Genomic DNA, 22,705 nt, shown 5'->3' on the forward strand with positions numbered 1-22,705 from the left:
GGGCTGGATCACTGAGGCTAATACTGCCTTCATGCACTAATAGCCCGGTCTCTTATTTATTTAACCAAATTTAGATTTTTAAAAAATAAAAACGAATTCCTGAAAACATACTAGGTAGAGTTCATCTCCCTCTACAGTCAATGGAGAGAAATAGGTGGTTCATGTGACCTATTTCATACATCTATTAAGTTGAAATGAATCATTTTCTGAAAGTACCTATTAGGACATGATTTATCTCATCTTAATATAGACATTTAAAATAGGTCAGATGAAACGGCTATTCCCCTCCCTTGGCTATAAGGGGAGACTGGGTGACTAGATAAAGTGAAGATACTGTAGGCAGCTAAAGCTGGGTGAGATGTGTTCCACACCCTGTACATAGTGTAAGACTTAAGGTTCCTTTTCCCTCTGGTCTCCAAGCAAGAGATGATAATACTCCTGCATGCTATGCACTGCAAAACATCTAGGAGATCAGAGGGAACAAATTGCTACTAAGCTGAACAAGGCTCAAGCAAGCATATATGAAAGCCTGAGAGATCACACCTCTGTCATCATACAGAAGACAGTCAATGTGTAAGCTACATTTGTGTTAAGCCAATTCCTGTATGTGTACTTGTGGCTGTTGTGGCATGTTTTAAGGTGGATTTTCTGTTTCTGCAAGGAGTAAGAATGTCACTTCAGAAAGTTGCAATAGCATAGAAACCACTGTATCAATAAAAGCTTTTCTAACTGCTCTGATCTTAGGGTCTGCTCTAATCAGCCCTCTTGTGCAGATAGGAAGGGCACCATCCAGCGATCAGACCAACCATTCCTATCAACCTCCAGCAGACAAAATACATGAAAGAATAGCTATGTCATCTCTAGTCCTCTGATATTCCCAGCCAACTAAACAGTGGGAGTACCCTAGGCTCAAGGAAAGATGGGGCAAACCAACATAACGGAAATCCACTGACAGTTTCTAAATGCACAGAAGCCATCTCAAACTTATGAATCCCCTGAATAACAAATTGTTAGAGACTGAGAGATGATTGAGTGGAAGTATCACGATATGTTAACCCTATTATTATATTCTTCCCTAGGCACCTGCTTTTGGTTACCGTTAGAGATCAGCATTCTATACAGCAATTCTTAAACTACCTACCACAAAAAATAAAGTGGGTCGTGAGCATTTGAGACCAATTGAAGAAGTTCAATTAGTATTGCCCCATGGAGGAGAGGAAGAAAATTCCTGCACCAAGTTCAACTAAGCCACCGAGCTGGTCTGGAGACTCCATACTGATTTCAAGAGACCCATGAGGTACAATTCATTCTCTTTATGTCTGAGTAGCTGTACAATAATATCCACATTATTAAAATAAAATCTTGTTTCATAAGACAGTTTCCTCATATGTTCTGAGTGTTTCCTACTGAGAGTGGGAAGGCATTAATAAAACTGGATTTAAAATTCTACAAATCAGCATAAATCGCTATGGAAAAGGAATATACTTCAGCTCTTCCCTGCTGTTGGATTATTGTTGAATACCCTATGGTTCTGCACAAATTCTTTTCTGTAGCACAAACCAATGAGGTGGATAATATAACTTTTGTTTATCAATTCTATATTCTCTTTACTATAAAGTCTCATATTTTAATAGCTAATCTTAATAGCTAATGATTGAAATGTATACTCAGAATTATGGCACCCTGGCAAATCACTAAGGAGTTTAAATATATCAGTCCTAAATCGGTTCAGGATTTATCCTTAACAGGATTAACAACCTAAAAGATAACGTAGAATCATAGAATGGTTTGGGTTGGAAGGGACCTTAAAGATCGCCTCATCCTGGTCATGAAAGAAGACATTAAACAGCATTTGGCTCCAGTATGGGTTCCTTGGGTACACCACTGGTGACTGGCCTCCATGTGGACTTCATACTGCTGATCACAAGACTCTGAGCCCAGCAGTTCAGCCAGTTTTCAGTCCACCTCCCTGTTCACTATCTACACCGTACTTCATCAGTTTGCCAGTACAGATGTAATGGGAGACAATGTGAAAAGTCTTACTAAAGTCAAGATAAACAATATTAGCTGTAGCATCCACCTTTCATTACATAAGGCTACCAGGTTTGTCAGGGATTACTTTCCCCTTCATAAATTAGGGAGGACCACCCCCAGTCACCTTCTGTCCTTAGCGCACTTGGAAATTATTTCCAGGATTATTTGCTCCATCACCTTCCCTGGGATCAAGGTGAAGCTGACGGGTCTGTAATTTCTCAGGTCCTCCTTTTTGCCCTCCTTGAAGATATGAGTCATATTTGCTTTATTTCAGTCCTCAGTAACCTCCCCCAATAGACATGGCCTTTTAAAGTTAATTGTGAGTGGTCTCACAGTGATATCAGCCAGCTCCCTTGTGAGTGCACCCCATCAGCTCCCATGGACTTGTGTACATCCAGTTTCTTTAAAGGTTACCTAACCTGACAGTCTTCCACGGAGGGTGAGTCTTCATTGCTTCAGACTTTATCACTGGACTCGGGAACCTGGAATTGCTGAAGGCTGGTCTTACCAGTAGAGATTGGGCCAAAGAGGACACTGAGTACTTTGGCCTTCTCCGTGTCCTCTGTCACCAGGCCCACCACCTTATTCAGCAGCAAAGCCCCATTTTTCCCTGCTGATACACTTGCAGAAGCCCTTCTTGTTGCCCTTCATACCCTTTGCCAGATTCAACTCCAGGTGGGCTTTGGCTTTCCCAGCCCCAGCTCCGCATTGGTACGGGTTGCTAGAGGCTACACTGTGGAACACACCCGGAGTTTGCCTCTAGAGTCAATTACAAATGTAATGTACCAATCTCAGAAGTAAACATGAAACAGTCTTTTGTGTACAAACTGGCAGGAGAGACTGATTTTGCAAGGGCCACAAAATATCCTGGCCATCCTAATTTTCACTTTAGCAATTAAAAGAATCCAGATGTGATTCCCTGCATTCATTTTAAATAAATATTACAAGCAAACCTAAGAGTTTAAAACTGCTACAATGGTCCACGCCTTTGTCAAGCTCATAGCTGGGATCAGAGCTGTGCAGAAATTAAATTTTCTGCTCTGTCGGAAATTCCACAAGTATTTTTTTAATCATCCTGAAAGAGGAAAAAACTCTTGAAATTTTCATGATTTTTTTAATGCTGTTTCTGGGTTGAAACTGATCATTCTGATTTTTAGGCTTTTTCTATTACAAAGCACAATTTGTCTTCTTAATTTTAAACAATGGGCTAAAAACTACTTTACAAGGTCAAAATGTTCTATTCCAAAAATTTCAAGTCTATTCAAATGTCCTGCTCCGATATTTTTAATACATAGAAAATGCTCAAAAGTGAAACATTTATATGGATTGATATTTTGCAATGAAAAGCCATTCCACAATAAATTTTCTGACCAGGCCAAATTTGATGTACAAGAGAATACAGGGATTATATTTACAAGTGGGTTTGTATCTTCAATGGTATTACTCATTCCTTTCATCTCCTTAGGGTAAAGATGACTCAGAAAATCATGATTGAAAGTCCAGGCCCTAGATATAACAAATATAATAATTATATTTATTATTTTATCATATTTTACAGATTTAAGATATAATCTGAAAAAAATATTTTCCAGTTCTGATTCACCTGACTCTTTATTTACCAAAGTTCATCTTCCCAGTGATTTTAATGAGGAAGGTGCACTTTCATTTCAGAAATATCTCACTCTCTCTATTCCAGTTTTACTATAAAGGAAGAATATCTTATTTTTGCCAGTTTCCTTTCCATTCATACTGCAGGGTGCCTCCAATGATGCTAAACATTTTGGCTAGCGAAAGCCAGTTGGCTTTATTTTATGTATTTTTATATTGAAAATGTTTACACATGAGAGGCAAAAGTTAATAATACTTTGTTTGCTAATACTGAGTTAACAGTCACAATGTACAGCATCCACAGACTAACCCTGAACAAGAATTCTGTCCCCAGCAGATACTACAAATAATACAGACATAATCCTATTAAAAAGATAAAATAATAGAAGAGAAAACAAACCAAAAGGAATCTTAAGAATGTGTATTCCTTTTTTGGCGTTACAACTATACAGTCCCTCTGAAGCCATCTCATTTCATTACAATGGAACTTTCTGGTCCAACCTCACTTATAGAAAAGGCGCCTGCATATCCTTGAGCTCTTTCCTGTCTGTATTCGGCATAGATTTCAAGTATAGGATGAGCATCTGACCTTCAAAAAAATCTTAAATGCACATATATAAAACAGGCTGCTTAGCCATTCTTCTTATTTCTAAAGGAGATTAAATGCAGTTGAAGAAACTACACTGCATTCAGAAACTGGACCCTTTAGAAGAGAGGGTGACATTTTCTCAAAAAGAAAAAGTCCACAGACTAGGACTTTTCAACTGTTTCAGTATAAAAGAGCCAAATATAAAGAGCAGGAAACCATTCTGTACTTCAGAATAATGTGAAAAAGACAACCCAAGAGAGCTTTAATACCTGAAATGCTCTTAAATCCTAAAGAAAGAGTTTTTGTAATACTATATCAAAAGGGGAAAGGGAAATAGCCCAACACAGTGCTTTCCTTTTTTCAGCATGATATGGATGTGGAAAGTATGTTAATTCCTGTATTCTCAAAGGAAAACAAATAGCATAAACAGACAGACAGGAAAGGAAGAGAGCAGTATGTTTAAAATAATAGAGAAACCCACCACTCATTTAAGCTGTTAGCTCTGGGAAGGCTCAGGCTGTGTGTCCAATCACAGGACCTACAGTTTATGCCAAGACTTGTTTCAGATGCATTCTGCACCAACTCCACCAAACGCAAACACAATCAGAGCATTCAGCATCAGACAGTAGGAGATCCCCTTTGATGTTGGGATAAAATGAGGATATGCATGGTTTTGTCCGAAATGACAACCATCCCACGTTTACTAATGGGTATCTAATAGAAAAAGAGAACTTTATGATGCTCATTAATTACCAAACTGTCATGTGCTTCTGGCAGAAAGAAAGTAATCCTCTTCTCCAGATTAGACAGCCACCACAAAGGACTTCAAAGAACTTTCAGTCCCCTCCCCTGAGAGCTGCCTTGCATAAACCTCACAGCACTAACCGTGCAAATTAAAAGAAGGGAGCAGTTGACAAACCCTTCCTGATACATGCGCAGTCTATTGCTGTTGGCAGTTCAGACACGAGCCCCTATTCTGCTGGCAGATGTGCACATTCTCTATACATAAAACGTGCTCTAAAATTCACACAAAACTTTACAAATTATCAGCAAACAACGCTTTCCATTCTTGCTTTCAAGCCTGGAGATATTTGTGCTGAAGATTCTTTGGTGGCAATAACAATTCTTTTTTAAGAACATGAAAATGTAGAAGAAATACAGCTGAAAGTCTAGTTCTCAGAAATTTTCCTCACATGTTTTGCTTAATGAGGAGCAGCTAAAGTATGCCTTTTTCTGGCGATTCGCCACAATGGGTACAAAGGGCTACAGAGGTCATCTAATACGAGAATGGATGCGTTAGGGGGTAGGAAGTGAGTCCCCTAGTTGTAAATGGTCAGACATTTACGGACTTGCAGATTTCGCTTTCAGCACAAATTCCTTCCCTTGCACCTACGTTTCTATAAACTCTTTATATGTTCCCTTTTTTCCCCAGGGACTGAACCCTACAGGCTTCAAAGAATGCAATACATTTCACATATTTATGATTGTCACCCAAGTGCATGTATTTATGGTTGTTTTCACAAAGGTCTGAAATAGTGATAAAGTCTGAATTGTCTCTCAGGAGGAGTTGGGGGACGGGTACTTCTGATGCTTGGATGTCACGCGAATTCTAGATGACAGGATTGTGCTCTTCAATGTATTTGCCTTGTGGTTTTTTATTTACTCATGTAGATTCAAATCACTTCATTGACAAGGCGAAAGACAATGAGACCCATTATGATTTGGAATCTGAATATTCTCATTCAAAGGCCTTCCCAAACAGCATTTGATTAAAGCTGTGTGCCTTGGCCTTACTGGGCAGACCAAGTTTTTAATAGGTGCCCCACAAACCTTGAATTTAAATAAGGGCTTTATGCAACCAATTTGACACATTTTTTAGTACACAATGATTGCCAGGAGCAAACTGCTATCCAAAATAGAACTGGCTTTATGTTTACCATGAACATAAGAGTCCGGGGCAAGCAGTGCTGAGTGACGAATGGTACTAAGAGTTCAGAGGAAAAATAAATAATCATAGCGACCATCAAACACTGTTCCTTTGCTCATAGCACTTTACATATAGCACTTCTTTGGTACATCATGGTGAGCCTATTCAAAACTCTAAACTGTTTGAAAGATTCCCTCCTTCCCAAGTACTGTGTGGTGTTTCTCAGTTTGATTTTTCAATAGCAACAAAATACCTGGGTAAAGAAGGACTTAAATTACTCGTAAAAAAAGGAAAATTAACATCCTTGAAAACTCTAGGGTTGCATCAGAAGCATTATGTATTCCGAACACGTGACCATCCTAGGTCACACCTACATATGTAAAATACAGTCTACATTTGGTCAGTCACAAGGAAGTTACCTGATAGCTATCGGCTCCAGCTCTAGACCATGGAAATAAGCAAGTGTCCTACACTGAGGGACAAGCACTGCTCACACTGAGAAGTCAAATGAAACACGATCATAACTGCTAAAACATTAGAGTTGTATTGTGCTATAGAAACTTTCCTGATTGTATCTCTACAGATTCTTTCCTTCCCAGCACAACCTTTAAAAGTACCTCTTAATATACTACGATGTGCTCTTGATGCCACTACTTCTATGTAATCTGCCATTTTCTGTGGGATGAAACCATCACCACTTATTTTAAATTATTATTGAAGACAGACAGAGTACAAACCAAGTATCTTGATTAGTTTGTATGTTTGCTAGAGATGCCCAGAACTTGCAGGCTGAACAGTCACAGAACTTTCTTTTCCACCCCTTCATAGAGGTTATCCACTACAGCTGAAAATCCAATGCCCATCCTTACTTTGTAATTGCAATTTAGCTGATGCAAAAAAGTAAGGCATAATCTTTGACACAACATCCTCTGTTAAGAACATCCTCCTCCACCTTCTTTCCCAAACACTAAAAGATAGCCAAGAATCACAGAGTCAAGAGTAGGTCACTCCCAACTCAGTTTCATAGGCGTGCATTTCTGAGGTAAGTCCTTCCTTGGGTAGATTTACAAAAGAGATGCACCATTCTAGGAAATGGAAGTGATGCATTCATTCTACTTCCACCTCCATGAAGTCATCTATAACTTTTGTCACAATAAGACCAAAATCACAGTTAATTCCTAAATGAGTACGGTTCTGCAGACACGAACCAAATTCCAGGATATGCCCAAAGAAATATGACTCCATTTGTTGGCTGTTTGCTCTGGTGAACATCAATGGAGAATTCTTGTTTCAAAATACTCTGATTGGCACCAGAAAAACAAGTCATTCTATTGAATGTGAGATAATTTCCATTAGCTTTCCTTTGGTTAAGTGACAGCTGAAAGAAAAGAAGCTTTAGAAAAACTTGGGAATGACCTGATCCTTGCAGGCAGAAATTAAATTGGGGTTCAATTTAAAAATGCAGTGACAGAGGAGTTTGTACTGAATTTTTGTCCCGCACCTTTGAGCGTGTGAAAGAACAAATGAAGGCAGCAAAAGGAAATCCAAAGCAAACAGAGACAACATGATCTGAGAAGAGTTAAGAAGAACAATTTTAGAGTAGAGGGCTGGCTGGCTGAAGGCTTGGATCTCCAAGTCCTGTTGTTAATCCCAGCTGTGCTCAGGCAAACAGGCCCCAGTGCATATTCTTTGTAACTGAACAGATTTGTCCCAGAGAAATACTTCACTCCATAGTCAACTTCTCCTCCCAACAGAAACAAGCTAAAATTGGCGAGCCCCTTAGGTCAAAAAGGGATTAGTGGTGTTAGCAATGAGATCTGAAGTATAAGCACAGAAATTTCAAGTTGCTGTTCCTGCTAAGCCAAAGTGCAAGCTCTGGCAATTTTTCAGCTCAATGTCAAACTCAAATGAATGGCTCGCAAGATGGTCAGAAAGGGCAGGAGTTTTTTTAGCAGTCAGCTAGCCTGATCTAGCACCAATGATGTTGCAACATTTTTCCCCCCTCCAAAAACCAGAATCATTCCAATCCAGGACCAGCCCTTGATACACTTGAACCAGCCAGCACAGGGCATAGCTGGCCACAGCATGACTAAGAGGTAGAAGTCAGGAGGGAAGGAAGAGACCCCAACTTGAACTGGCAAAGGACTTGAGGAAACTTGTATTTTCGGTATATTCAAGTACTTGTAAGGTCTTCCAGGATAAACAAACAACAAACCAGTTTATGCACACTCAGATGCATCTGGACTTGCAGATCAAGATCAGGGGAGAAAAAAAGAAGCAACAGTCATTCCAAGAAGCTGTGGATTTCCACACAGAACTTGAACCTTTCCCTTTCACAGCACCCCACAACTGGAGCAACTGGAAGGCAACTGGAGCTGAAAAAGATGCCAACTGATTGCTGTGAGCTGAGGCAGCAGAACTCAGAGCCTGGTCTGTATTTTGGGCAAGAGGAAGTCTGAGTTATTTTGAGATATTTTTGTGCAATTAGCAAAAGCAATCAAGTCAGTTAGTGGAAAAAGTAAATGGGAACAACTGAAATACTAAACGAAGTTATTAAACCTAGTAGCATGCAAAAATTGCCCCTAAAAAAAATGGCGAAGTCCCCAGGTGCTTATAGATACACAGAGCTTCAAAGGGAATAGGAGGCTTATTTGTGAGTTTGCCAGTATTTGAAAACTTCAGCACAGGTTGGATGAGAAAGAGAAACCCTTTTAGTGGTCAGCAAATTGTGCTTTGGCAGTTTTAAGAGCTCATTCACCCTTTCCATACACATAAATATACAAACACACACATGAACACACAAAGACTACTCCTTTTCTAGCCTACCTGGGAGTCAGAGTTTTTACAGATTGAACCCAGAGCCTAGTGATGAAGTGTGAGCGTGCAACACAAGTAAGAGTGGTGCTTTAGTAGAGGTAATGTTTATGTACCGTAGTACTGCACTCCTGGCAACAGATTTTAGGTCGGCAGGGCTTTTCTACTTGAATTTTCAGGAAAGCAAATTTATGATCTGGACAAAACATGCATTGCTGCCATAGCTTTATAGATTTAAAACATAATCAGGCTCATATATGAGGACGGTAATAATTCTTTGTCTGTTATCACTAGGTTGAAAAATTAACAGCAAATGCTATCCCAACCAGAGCAATTATCAGGTAAAGTCATCCAAACAAAACTACATAAGACAAAAACCAGATGGCTCCTTGTGCCTCTGTTAACTCCTGTTAGTATCTAGGGTAAATATACCTGAAAGAATTGGCTCATCAAAAACCATGAGTACACCCAGAATTTACACAACTGAAAATGTTCCCACTTCATTTGACTGGAACAATGGATTTGTTCTTTAAGGAATAGCCTATAGTGTGTTAAAATACTTACCTAAGAGAGATGCCATATCAGAAGAGTATTCCACAGTACAATCATGTGGTAAATGAAGCACTCCATTCCAATATGCAGTTCATCTTCAGATAATTATGGTTAACGCTTTTTCCATCGCAGAAGGAAATCCCGGTTTTTCAAACTGAAATAAAGGTGCAGGATATGGAGCTATGTAGGAGTTACTACTGGGCCTTTTAAGAGACTGAAATACTCCGGTTAAAGCTGTTGCTGTTCAGAGTCCACTGAAGCTGGAAAGCTGACAACCATCTACATTGTGTGTTAGTTTAGATGATCAAGTCTTTAGTCTTACTAAAAACCCTGATCATGAGTTTTTCTAAATGACCAACAATCAATATTTCATTATATCTCTTTTGAAGCTGTTTGTTCATCCTATTATGTGATTACTAAACAAAGATAGACCTGCAGCAAAAATAAAGTATGGTCTCCATTCACAAAGGAGAAGGAAAAACAGATTTCATTTCCGAACTTCCAACTTCCAAAACAGAGCAGAGTGGAAGCGCCCTGATTTGCTCATCCCAGATCTAGAACAAATACTTCTAGGACACTTGAACACCTTTGCGTCCTTGAGACATGCATTCACACAGCTCAGACATCAAAAAGTTGCTACAAAATAGCTTTTATCAAGGGACCTATGGGCTAACACTTCCCAGTGTCTGCTTTCCAGTCAACTCACCTTCATTTCCTTCCTATTTTCAAAGCCTTCCCAAAAGTTTTAGCCATATGAAACGGCACCAGTGATTCAGAGATCCAATTCTGTTGGTCCTGTTTTCATTACAGGAAAAAAACCCCACATGCAAAGCATAATTAGGGCCTGACACACCCTTTTAACACAGCTAACAGTATCCACGTAAAATTTATTTTCCTGTCACAACGCCATCTTGCCCTGCCCCCTTTTACTATATTTCTCAAATGCATTACATCTATGAATCCTAACAAAGCCTAGATATTATTCCAAACAGCCTCAGTTAACAAAATATGGAGGATGAGCTCATTTTGCCACAGAGCATGATGGAAAGAAAAGGAAAGCCAGTTGGAGGTAAATGGTAAGGAACAGTCGCCTGTACTGAAGGACTGTGTTGTAAAATAATCTCAGTTGACTGTGTTACAGTCTCATTCAGGAAGAAAGACTAACCAAATGCTGAAGTTAGGTGGAAGAGATTGTTCAAGTTGCCTAAGCCAGTTAAGAGCCCAGAATGCATTAGGGTGAAGATACCATACTGGGTTCAGGTATAACATGCATGGGATGAAACATATTAGCAGCGTCACAGCTGTAATGCTGATCGGAATCCAGGCATTTATCTGTAGAGTCACATGTAAAAGTAGGGTTATTGAACAAATGGAAAATATTAGCTTGTGATCAGATGAGAGATGCTTCTCATAACAGAAATTGATCTACAGTTTATTAGAGGATTGATTCCTCAAGCAGGTCACTCAATGGGTGCTTGGAAATAAGTTAGTCATGCTTAACTGGAGTATTAACCATACAGATGTTTTCATAAAACCACAAATTATCCAGTTATCGTTGCCGGACACTTACCGATCTTGAAAGCAATCCAGCAAGTATGCAAAAGCTTGATACCCACAGAGCACTAATACTCCAGATGAGTCTGCAGTGTACCCAGCCACCGACAGCCCATGACTATGGGGGGATAATAACTGATGTTGAGAGGAAGATCAGAACAGATAAACTCATTGCCAGACTATATTTGATGACACAAAGATAATGAAATGGGAAAATAGCTCTATTCATTCTGAAGGCTCCTCTGAGGGTGTTTGTATCTTGAAAATAATCCCAGTGTTAATGCAGAATTGTGAGTGCATTTTCCATTAAAAAATAATCAGTATAATAGCTGTTAAGAAGATCTATCTGATGATCCTGTTGAGGGTCAGAACAGCTTATCTGTTCTTAAAACTGTAAAGATAATATTAAGCATGCAAAGAAGCAGCTATGGATCTAGACAAAGCCGCTCAGTAAATCAAAAGGCTCCCCTGGTATGTTACACAGCACATAAACAGCTTTAGCTCCTGGTCTGCATAGGCTGACAGCTACTTACATGAATTTTAACACTAGGACACAACATTAAGATGATATTTTCAGAGCAGTATTTTTTCATTCTGATGTCTCCCACTCTCTGGCAGCCTACTCTGGGTACCAACATCTAGACTTTGAAGAGGCAAAGGTGGCAGAAATGCTAGTACACTCTGACAAGGAGGTCAGACTGGAGTTCACACCTTGGGCCGTGGAAGAGCTCAGAACTTCACTGGTACAGGAAAGGCCCATCCCATGGTGAGGGAGTAGAGCAAGCATAAAGCCTAAAGCCGCCTATAAAGTAAGTCTCCAATTTAACCTTCCTCTTGAAATCTCAAGATGATTATCACAAAGAAATAGTTAGGTATGGAGAACACACAGCTCAAATCGAAACCTCTCCTTGTGCCTGTAATGCAGTAATGCCAGGTTTCAGCTCTCTGAATGTAAACTGATAACCCAGTTAAAGAACGATACAAGCAGCAGTTCAGCAGCTGCTCAACCCCATGTCATTTTCTGACCAGCTTCTCTTTTCCTACTCTAGAGTAAACATAGTTGACAAAGCCAAATATGTATAACACTGACACAAAAAAAAAACCCCAAACACCAAATCTAAACAAAAATAGCGGCTCCATACCCACAGGGGAGAGCCACAGTCTGTTCTCTTGCAGCCAGACTTGGTTACGAAACAAGTTCCTGTGAAGGCAAATTACTGTGAGAAGCGCGCTGCATGCAACGGGCAGGGAGCTCTGTCCCCACTAGGCTGCAGGGTGGGCAGACGTTATTAGGATCACTTCTTTTCACTCGGGAAAGGAGAGACTAGACAAAGAGATCAGTTGCTCATCTGGAAGAATACGAAATCAACCAGAAATCAGCAAGAAGAAGACTGGGCAGATGTAAAACGTTAAGACTGATGGTATTGTTCTTGTGACTTGAAGTACAGATCGCAAGATCTAAGACTGTCAAAATAAAAACGTTATGAACTAGAGCACTACCAACAGATTTCTACATTTTGTGAACTACAATGAGCCAGGTAAAAGAAAAACATTTCTAACACTTCGATTGCATATAAATTAAACATTCAAAAAAAATTTTTTTCTAAATTAAAATATTTCAGGGGTGAACAACACTAAGGAAACTAATGAACATAAATTATTCTTGAAAAGTATGGGGAAATACTGAAAATGCATGAAATATATACGACACAGACAACATTTTGGGTTCTGCGAACCATAGTGCAGGTTTAAGACTAAGAATGAAAAAAGTTACTGCTTTCCTGATTTTTTTTTCCCCATGAAGAAACATGTGTTTTGATGTTTGCACTTTTGCAGAGCCTTGAGTAGCTTAGGGCTTCTCTATCAGCAAAGCAGAGCAGAGTTCATCCAGCTGCCTAATGAGGTAAGAGTGAGTGCTGAGACGGGGGATTTGCAGGCAGGACAGGATCCTCCGTTTGGTAGTCTGAAAACAGAAGGCATAATGAATGGAAAAAAGGAATTTGGTTTCAATATTTATGGAGAGACAAAGCAAGGAAACTAATGAAAAGGTCCTAATCTCTTTCTGGTGGGCTTACTGAAGTCCAATTTTTGGCAAATGTATGCAGTTAGAAATCTCTAAGTTGACACACTGTCATAAACTCTTATTACTTTTAAGTTACTGGAGGGAAGAGAGAGGTCTCCGGAGTCAGGGAATCCCCTGCTGTATGGATCAAAGGACACTAGCTCTAGATTGATGGTATCTGGTCCTTAGTCCTATGTGAAGAGGAAAACAATGAGATGTAACTGCCATTTAAATTATAAAGACTGGACCTAACCCCAAAGAGGAGAAGAGCAGTGCACAGAAGCTGAAGTTGGAAAGCTCCCTGGATATTTTTTTTTCCACTGACCCTACCAACGATTTTGAAGAGGGAATTTGATCAACTTATGAAAGAGACTGAAGAGACAGAACGGGGATATTTCCTGCAATAGCAGTGATTTGGACATACTGCCAAATTCCTTCCAGCTTGATAATCACATAATTATTTAATAATCTAGATTGGAAGGGACTCTGGAGGTCATCTAGTGCAAACCCTTGTAATCTTTTTACCCTTATACCTGTTCAAAATTTCCCTTGGTGCAACCTCTGACCACCGCTTCTCAACCTTTCACTATGCACCTCCAGGATGAGTCTCATGAGTATTAAAAGCACAGGATCTGCAACATTTTTGTCAAACTAATGATTCAGTATCATGTTTCTAAGCACTACAAGCTGTTAAGGGAAGACCAAGGCATACACAGGCCTATCTCCATCATCCTTTCTAATTCAAAGAAGTGGAAATTTAGGAACTCCTTGAATTACAGCCTGCAACCCAGTAGTGGTGCTTAATTAGACATAGGTTTAATTCTTTCTTAAATCTATTTTTTTTTCAACAAAATTCTGTGGTGGTAAGTGCTGTAGTTGAATTATAAATTATGAAAAAGTGCTTTCTTCACTTGAAGTGAAACAAACTGCGCTCTCCCAGTTTCAGCAATACTGTATTGGAAGCAAGAGAGACTAAGATGCACGATTTTGCTATCTGCTTTATGCAACTGCAGTGGCAACAGATCTCAAGGATGTTTTCAAACTTTCCAGTACAGAGAAACTGTTGAGATAGCAAATGTTAGCATCCTTTGAGAATTTCTCTGCATAATGAAGTTTATCATCAGAACTACCCCAGCAAAGTTTTTCCACTATACTTCTAGTCGTGTCATTTCTCATGTGAAGATACTTCAAAATAGGCCAGTCAAGATTTACAGCAATACAGCAATCATAACATATTATAGATTGGCTGGTAAACCCATACATGTACATAAGCATAGACTGCAAAAATGCAAAGAAAGAAATTTGGAAATAGAGATTTTTTTCCCCCTAAAAGACAAGTCCTTGCCCATTTTTAAGATCAATGGCAAATTGCTAAGGTGTTATCTAGAGAAACATAGCTGTGTCAGTCCAAAACTAAAAATTAAATACTGTGGTGTTATCACTAATCACTTTAAAATGCTGTATGTTTTCTTCTATATTCCTGCCCAAATCAATTCTGGCCAGAATACTGAACCTTAACATTGAAAATCACTCTTTTTAAAACTATACTTTTACTTATGCTGACTTTAACTACCAAGGCTGCTCTCCATTCGGTCTGATGCCACCATCCATCCATCCCTTTCTGAGAGTTTAAGCGCAGTTGTAATAGCCAGTGAAAAAACAATCATCAGATTTTAGTCAAAATACCAGGTGTCTTACGAGCTTAGTATGTTCCAGAAAAATGAATCTATACTGACTGTTCATGCCTGTGCTGAACTCACTTTTATCCTCTTTCTCATTTTCTCCTTCCTCTATAGGCTTTCCAATAAATGCCTTTAAAACTCACTACTGTGATCCCTACCTCCACTTTTGTTTCAGTGTTGAGTCATTCTATTTATTTGACTCCCTTTGTAGTAGCAAACTGCCCTTTGTATAAACTGAACCTGGTTAAGAATCCCCTTTTGCTGTAAATCCAAATGGAATTCCTGGCAGTACATAATGCCATGCACTGTGCCAGGGTGTTTGCTCCCATACCTCGCTCAAAGGCATGGCACTTTGTTCTGATTTACACACTTCAGACAAGATCAGAATTAGGCCAACAGTTCCTGCCAAAAGAGCACACAAACTGAAAGGCAGAGAAGATAAAACAGACTCACTCCAAGAGATTCAGAGAATGGAAGTAGCATAAAGCTTTTTAACTTTTTCTGGTTTAGGAGGGAGTGATGCGAGCCTGTGAGGAACATTCATAGGCTCTGTGGAAGCAGGGGGATTTCCAGAGGTATTAGACAGGAAAGTAGAAAGACAAATGAACTGGTGAAAAAAATTAGAATTAAAACTTTAAAAAACATCACCCTGCTTCAAAGAAAGTAGCTTTGTTCATATTTCATGGTGCAATCATGCTCATGTTTTTAGAGACCTCAGGACTACTCTCTTTGTACATAAAAGTAAAGAGTCTGGAGAACAGTTGACCAGATGACGGCTCCCTAAATTTAGTTGTCATTACTGTTGCATCCGTCCTTCTGACATATATCTTCCCCTTGCTAATTGACCATACAGGAACTAAAGCAAGAAGCATTCAAAGCTTGCAGTGCAATCTAGTTCCAAACATAGCTGTGAGGTGACTGGAGGCAGTTTCCCTCCCAACTTGCTCTTGTATGGACAGGGAAGAACATTTGGTAGGCAGCAAGTTGGGCTCTTGCCTAGCCCTGTTGCATCTTGAACTCAGCAGCTCCCAGCCTAAAGAATTCCCACCCCAAGGACTTTTTTGCCCTTACCCTTCGTATGCTCTGTCCCAGTGTATGGCCAAAAAGTCAGCTTTGCTGACTTTTGTGTCTGCATTTCCAAGGCTTGGCCAACCCCAGTTCATAGTGAAAACCTCTGCCCATGTTATGAGTCTGTCTCAGCCCAAACTCTTTCTTGTGTCTCCCAAAAGTACAAAGTAATGTCTGTGCAGGTTACACAGCAATAGTAAATTGGTTCTAAGATCATACGCTTTGTTTGACAGTAAAAGAAAGAAAAATAAAAGGCAGGTATCAGAGCAGGAAATAGTGCCTATAGTTGCTGAAGCATGTCTGGTATTTTAGCATGCACCCAAGCTATTGTTCGTAAGTCTGGATGGGCCAGACACAAGCAAACCATACATGTTACAAAACAGTCTGCCAAGAGATAACACAAGCCAACTCTTCCTGAGTATAGGAATGCTCTAAGTCAAAACTGCAGCTGGGCTAATAGTCATTGGGAAAGAAAGTATGAGTCATAGAGTTCAGTAGGCTTTAACAACTCTTCATGTCACAGTGTAGACATAATCCCGCAATTTCACTGTGCAGTTCCTGGACAGCTGGAGAAAGACTTTGGCGAGAAATATGATATGCTTTTTTTTTTCCAAAAGTAAAGGCCTTACTCCTTTGACGCATCTCTCCAGGCAATGGAAAGAATCACGACCTGATCTTGGTTCGCGTAGTTAGAGCTATTGCAAACAAGCTGTGTCTACACTGCGGGACAAGTGCACTCTACAGTGGGACCAGAACACGTACCTCACAGGGATGTTCTCTGGCTCCGAATGAAGACACAACGAAGATGCCCACCATGTTATGGAACTGCAGGGCCTGACTGAGACACTCATACTACCAGGACGAGGGCATACAGAACAGAATTGTCCTGCTCCACAGTGTCGCACAGATTTAGAATAGCTAAAAAAAAAAATCACATCTAATTTTGGTTCATGTGATGTTCTGTCTGAAAACTGTGCTTCACTTCCTTTGCTTTCACCAAGAAACGAAAGCTGTGTGTGTCTCAAAATAACTATTTACTCCATGGCAGAATGATGGAGAAGGTACAGACATTACTTTTTCCTCTACCCCCCCAAATGGCTTCTTTTTCCAGATGCAAAACACATACCATTTTCAAAGCAGCATGTTATTGTATGACATAAATCATGCCAAGTTTCATGAAAACCTAAGCATGTTTATAAAATAAGAGTTGGATGATACTTATGCATTAAAAGCTGATCATTAAAGTTAATTTCTGTTTATTTCTGGTGATTATGTTAATCCTGAAGTGTTTTCATGGTATTCATTGAAACTGATTGCAATGAAATGTTTACTAAACTACAGTACATCTTTCTGTATGAATTGATTGCACAGTCAGTTATTCTAATTTTCACAAAAAGGACTAAAATTTTATATAAAACATCTCATAGCCTATCGTTTAGTTTCAAAGCAACTTTGAATAACACAAGTCATCGATCAATCACCTTACAGTGGAAGAAGACACTGTCATCTCATGTTGTCCATATGTAGATACTACCAGATAAGTTTAACTGCTTTTTAGATAATGTATTGTCCCGACAGCCTTTGGGTTTGTTTTGGTTTGGTTTTCAAACATAGGCAGTGTTCCACTGCTAGGAGGCAGGCCCCTAGGTATTTTGCCTTCAGAATGTCCTCCATCAGTTAAGATTTTGATAATCCTACTTTACAGGGGCTAAAATGTTGGATTTTTCCAAACGTGCCTGCTATAAATAAGCTAAGTGTTTTGGAGAGGAATCCAGAAGTATTTAATCAGGCAAAACTTCCATTGATTTCCATGGGAGTCTTGTCAGAGTAAGAACTGAGTCAAGACTTCAAGACTTGGCACATTATCAATCCCAGCAAATGACGGGCGAGAGCTGATGCCTAACGCATGTTCTAGGGAGGAAACAACTTGGCTCAAGGACCATATTTAAAACATCACATACTGTAGTTTAAGCTCTGTAAGAAGTGAGAAGAACAAAGCTTAAGTTAGTCTCTAAACACCCAAGTCAGAGTTCAAATATAGTGCAAATATTCTTTACATATCTCAGCATGTCTAGCGGCATGCTTACTGTAAAAGGCAAGAACAACAGATAAAAAGTAGGCAGGTCTTAATGTGAAATGAATGCCTACAGGCAGTATCACGATGCACATTTTTTTCACAAGCTATTGACAACTAGACAGTACATGACTGTAGTATGACAACATTCGTTAAGAAACACCATTAAAATAAGGAAAATAGTATTTCATATAGCTATTTTAGCTCTTTTTTTTTTTCCCTGAATTTCTCCAAAAGACAGTCTCTTTTCTATCCTGTCTAGCTTTGTGGGGGAGCCTGAAATTTCATAGCCTCACAACCAAAGATAAAAGCCAAAGAAGAGAGATGAAGGGGGTTACTATACAGCCTTTTCTAAATGCTAACAAACACAACAGAATCATACAATCATCTAGGTTGGAAGGGACCTTTAAAATCATCAAGTCCAACCATCTCCTAACACTGCCAAAACCACCACTAAACTAATGAATGAATTTGTCCAGCAGATTTTGCTTATGCTGTACCAGCTTGCCTTACAAAGGTAAATTTTTGAACATACTTTAATTAAAAAGGATAAGTCTAACAAATGGAGTAAGCTGTTCAGCAATGGGATTTCTAGCTCAGTCACCTTGTCTGCTCCATTGTCTGTGGCACTTTTTTAATGTGCCGCATATTGCAGATTAGGTCAATGGCTGGTAGTTAACTGGGTGTCTGCATGAGCTGCAGTGGATTAAGAAACTGCAAAAAAAACCCTTCTCAAACTCCTTCATACATGATACTGCTCCAATAGAGGAGAAAACTATAGGCCGTGCAAGCGCAGTTGTTTTGAAATATAGAGTCCTGGAGACTTAAAAATTCCATCTCTTCGATGAGCAATGTCTTACCTTTCAGGGTGAATTCCACAAAGACATTATATCATATACCTTCATGTAGTATAGGTAGAACATTAAAGCATGACAATTGTGTGCATTAATATGAGGCAAAGTTGGGTTAACACATAGGTCTGTATTCAAAATGCTATGAAATATATTCAGGGCAATACAGAGAGAGAGACAGAGGTAGAAACAGCTTTCAAAGTCTGGGTGACCAGGTGCCGGCAAATCAAAACCAGGTGTTGTCTAGAGTTGTTTCTTGGCAAACAGCAAAATCTGAGTTGCACTCAAAACAGGAAGGATTTTTCTACTTTATTTCTGGGTGATTTGACTGACTTTTTTTAGTAAGCATACTACTTTTTTAGAAAAACACCTTTCTGCCTGCATAAGCATTTGCTTTTTAATTGAAACACCTCCCCACACTCCAATGGTGACCTTAGCAAGAGACTAAAATTATATACAAATCCTTTATACAAATTCTTTTTGACAGGAAAGTTGACACTGTAATGAATTTCACAGTGTGTGGACTGGACCAACACTTCCAACACATACTAAGATGCATCTTGACCATCAAACCATACTCTAACGGGGGGGCTGACTCAATGACAAACCAAGTGGACACACCAGTTTAGCTTATTTAGAACTCCTAATGGCACACAGACTCCACACGTATTGTCTGGATGTAACATAGAGTCTTATAATTCATACATTTTAAACAGTTGATTTTCTTTCCCTTTCAGTAACTAGGTAACACTGTATGGGAAAGGAGAGTCAATGGGATAGTAAAAGAGAAGAAAATACTTTCTGAGCATGACCAGCGTATATCCACTGAGGTCTAAAGAAACTGTAAAAGCTTAAACAGCTTTCACCATTTCAATTCCACTTTCATGACCTAAAGTGATGCTTAAAAATTTCTTCATATATACAGGTATAAATTTGAATGCATTATGACTTCTTTTCCACTTACAAAGCATATGGTCACCTCTCATTTTTTCCTCTACAGATTTGAGACAAAAACCCCTCAGTTATAAATAGTCCTCATTTGCACATGAAAAATATTCTGCCTCTAACAAAGGCACAGTTTCCACCATATCCTTCACAGCTTGTAGCCTGGCTGCTTTCACTCTATATGGCTTCATGCTTCCACCTTGTAAGCTATGATGCTGTTTGCCCTGCCTCCTGTCGCACACTGAAACTTTTTAGGAAAAGGAAAGAGGGGAAGAGAATTAGCTACAAGGACATAGGTGTGAAAGAGGAGTACGTAAACAATGAGGAAAGATGTCTAGGGTAGTGAAAGACCTCATAAGACTGAAGAGCTAGAGACAGTAACACCTACATTGCATTGGAGACTCAAAATCTGTGAGTACACAGCAACCACAGTAAACTTTCTAGCTGAAATCACCCCACCTACAGGCATCCTAGTGGGGATAGTTAGTCAATTTAGTGTTTTCCTTTATAGTGAAAAACCTCGGAAGGCAGAGAAAAAGTAATAGTCAAATCTGATGATTTGTACAATCACCCCATGCTTTTCCTGGAGCTTGTGATTTCAAGCTCCTGCCATCAGGCAGCTGGGAAGCATACACAGTAGCCTCCAGGCACTCAGCGCTGTAGCTGACAACTAGCGTGAAGAAGCCATGGATGCGCTCTAATGTACACCATAGCATGTCAGCATTAACCTTGGGAAAAAATGAAGATCGTAAGTGCGATTTCCGCACTGTTAGGATTGCTACCTAGTTTCTACGTCTAATGAGTATTCATTTATATATAGAAAATGTTGACCTTGAGCTCGAGCTTATTCATTTGTAATGAATGAAATGTTTAATGTTCCTTGATTTCAGCTGGAGTTTCCAGGCTTCGCTGCATTGGGGCCTAGCCATTTGTTTTTCTGAGACACGCGTTATAGCCATCGCAATTCAGATAGTACAGATTTGAGCAGCACTGCAGAAAAATGTCTCCATTCAAAGAGAGCCTTGGCTAAGTGGTAACTCTCCATTCTTTCAACCCCCCCCGGCCTCATTAAGCTTGCAAGAATGTAGCCTCACCCTGCAGAGGTTTATTCACACACATAGTCCTCATGTTCCAGGGAATAAACAATCTCAAGAGCATGCTGCTAGCTGGGACTGTTATATGCCAAAATTACCATAAAATAGACTTGTAATTCTCCTGTAACTAGACAACTGAATGGCTCCGCCTCTTGAAATGAAGCAAATTGCGAAGAATGAAACAAGAGTAGGCCTGTCGAAGAATAAATAAATACAAGTACAAACATTAAAGCTTCTACAGGCATTACTAATTCAGCCTCCCTCTATATCATGATATGTCATTTTGGAACATGGAAACAGATGTACAGAGATAAATGTTGCTTCTTCTGATTTTCTTATTAAAAATAGAGAAGCTGGCGAGGGCAATGGTGCTAAGTGTACTACCGGAATTTCTTGTTTGTAGGGGAAGGAACTACTCCGAAATTTAAATACGTCTTTAAAGATATGTGAACTTTCATAATAGCTACATTATGGGATGTTACCAGCCTCCTGCTGCTGCCAACATCTTTTAGTTCCAACAGCTTGTTACCAACACCTTATTCCAACTCTGGTATTAACGGTAGAGGTGGAACACAATGGGAGTTGTATACCCGCTTCTCTTTGTTGAATGTATTTTGCAAGAGAAATCCAACCAAACCTGGCCAATATTAAAATTTCTAATATCTGGTTTCTATCAATTACATTAATTTGAGCACCCAGGATAATGATAGGAAGTACAAACCTAGGAAAAAGCTACATGCATTCAGCATACAACTGCATTCCTGAAGACAAATGTGTCCTTAAGAGCATATACTTGTGTAGTACTTAAATAATTTGAGTTTTATCATTCACTTTATCATTCTTCAGTCAGTTTTACAGCACTACAGAGAGTCTCACCCCATGTGTTTCCCCAAGAACACTGGCCATTTTGTAGAATGGGAATGTAACCCATTCTGTGCAATAGTAATTTTATGTGAGAGGCCACAGCCACACATCTTCAGTGTCTCAGAGTGAGGCAGCCATGCTCACAGATATTAGCACACCTGCTGAAATAATGGATCTCAATTGCTGATTATAAGCAGCCAGGGGAGCCACGCAGAACGCTGCACTCTGCCCATATGCCAGCTATCAGATGTTGAGCACTAAAACCAGATGACTGCATCTCCACAGCAAGAAAAGGCATCAGATCTCATGCCTGCAGGCTGACTCTTTTTTTTTGATTTATTTATATGAGACCGGAAAAAAAGTCTTTCTCTGGCAGTATCACAATTAACAGGAAACAAGGACCAACAGTAACACAGCACACAATGCCAGGAGTGCTGATCCTCCTCCAACTTCTGAATCCATTTAGCACGTCCCAGAAGGCCCTGCACAGATGAAACTCTTTGATATGTTTTTAACCACTATGAGAGCTGCACAGGTGCAGCCCATTTGGAAAGCAGGTGGCTCCCATTTTTCCACCAGGGGCAATGTTACTTTGAAATCATTCCATGAAGTCATTAGACATGATTTTGTTGTTATTGTTTTTAAAAGACCTAATTTATTCATTTTCTGCTTTCAATAGTTTAAGAACTGCAATGAATTAAAAAGTCATCTCTGAAACCTATTAAGGTGATTCTCTAAGTCCCGGTCTGCTTTGTTAAACAAATTTACTTAAGTCATTGTATTTATTACTAAACACAAAATAAAATAAAACAAAAGAAAAGGCCCATACACTCAGTGCACATGCTTTTTCAAATTCTATGTCTGGAGATTAATAAACCTCTCTGTTAATCTGTACTGGTGAAATGGGAAATGAAATATCTCACTATGTGCGTGAACGCATTTTAAGGCAGTTTTTAGAAGTTAGAAAATCTTGACAATGTCACAGAA

This window comes from Charadrius vociferus, unplaced genomic scaffold (assembly GCF_000708025.1).
Source record: "Charadrius vociferus isolate BGI_N301 unplaced genomic scaffold, ASM70802v2 scaffold475, whole genome shotgun sequence".
Lineage (NCBI taxonomy): Eukaryota > Metazoa > Chordata > Aves > Charadriiformes > Charadriidae > Charadrius > Charadrius vociferus.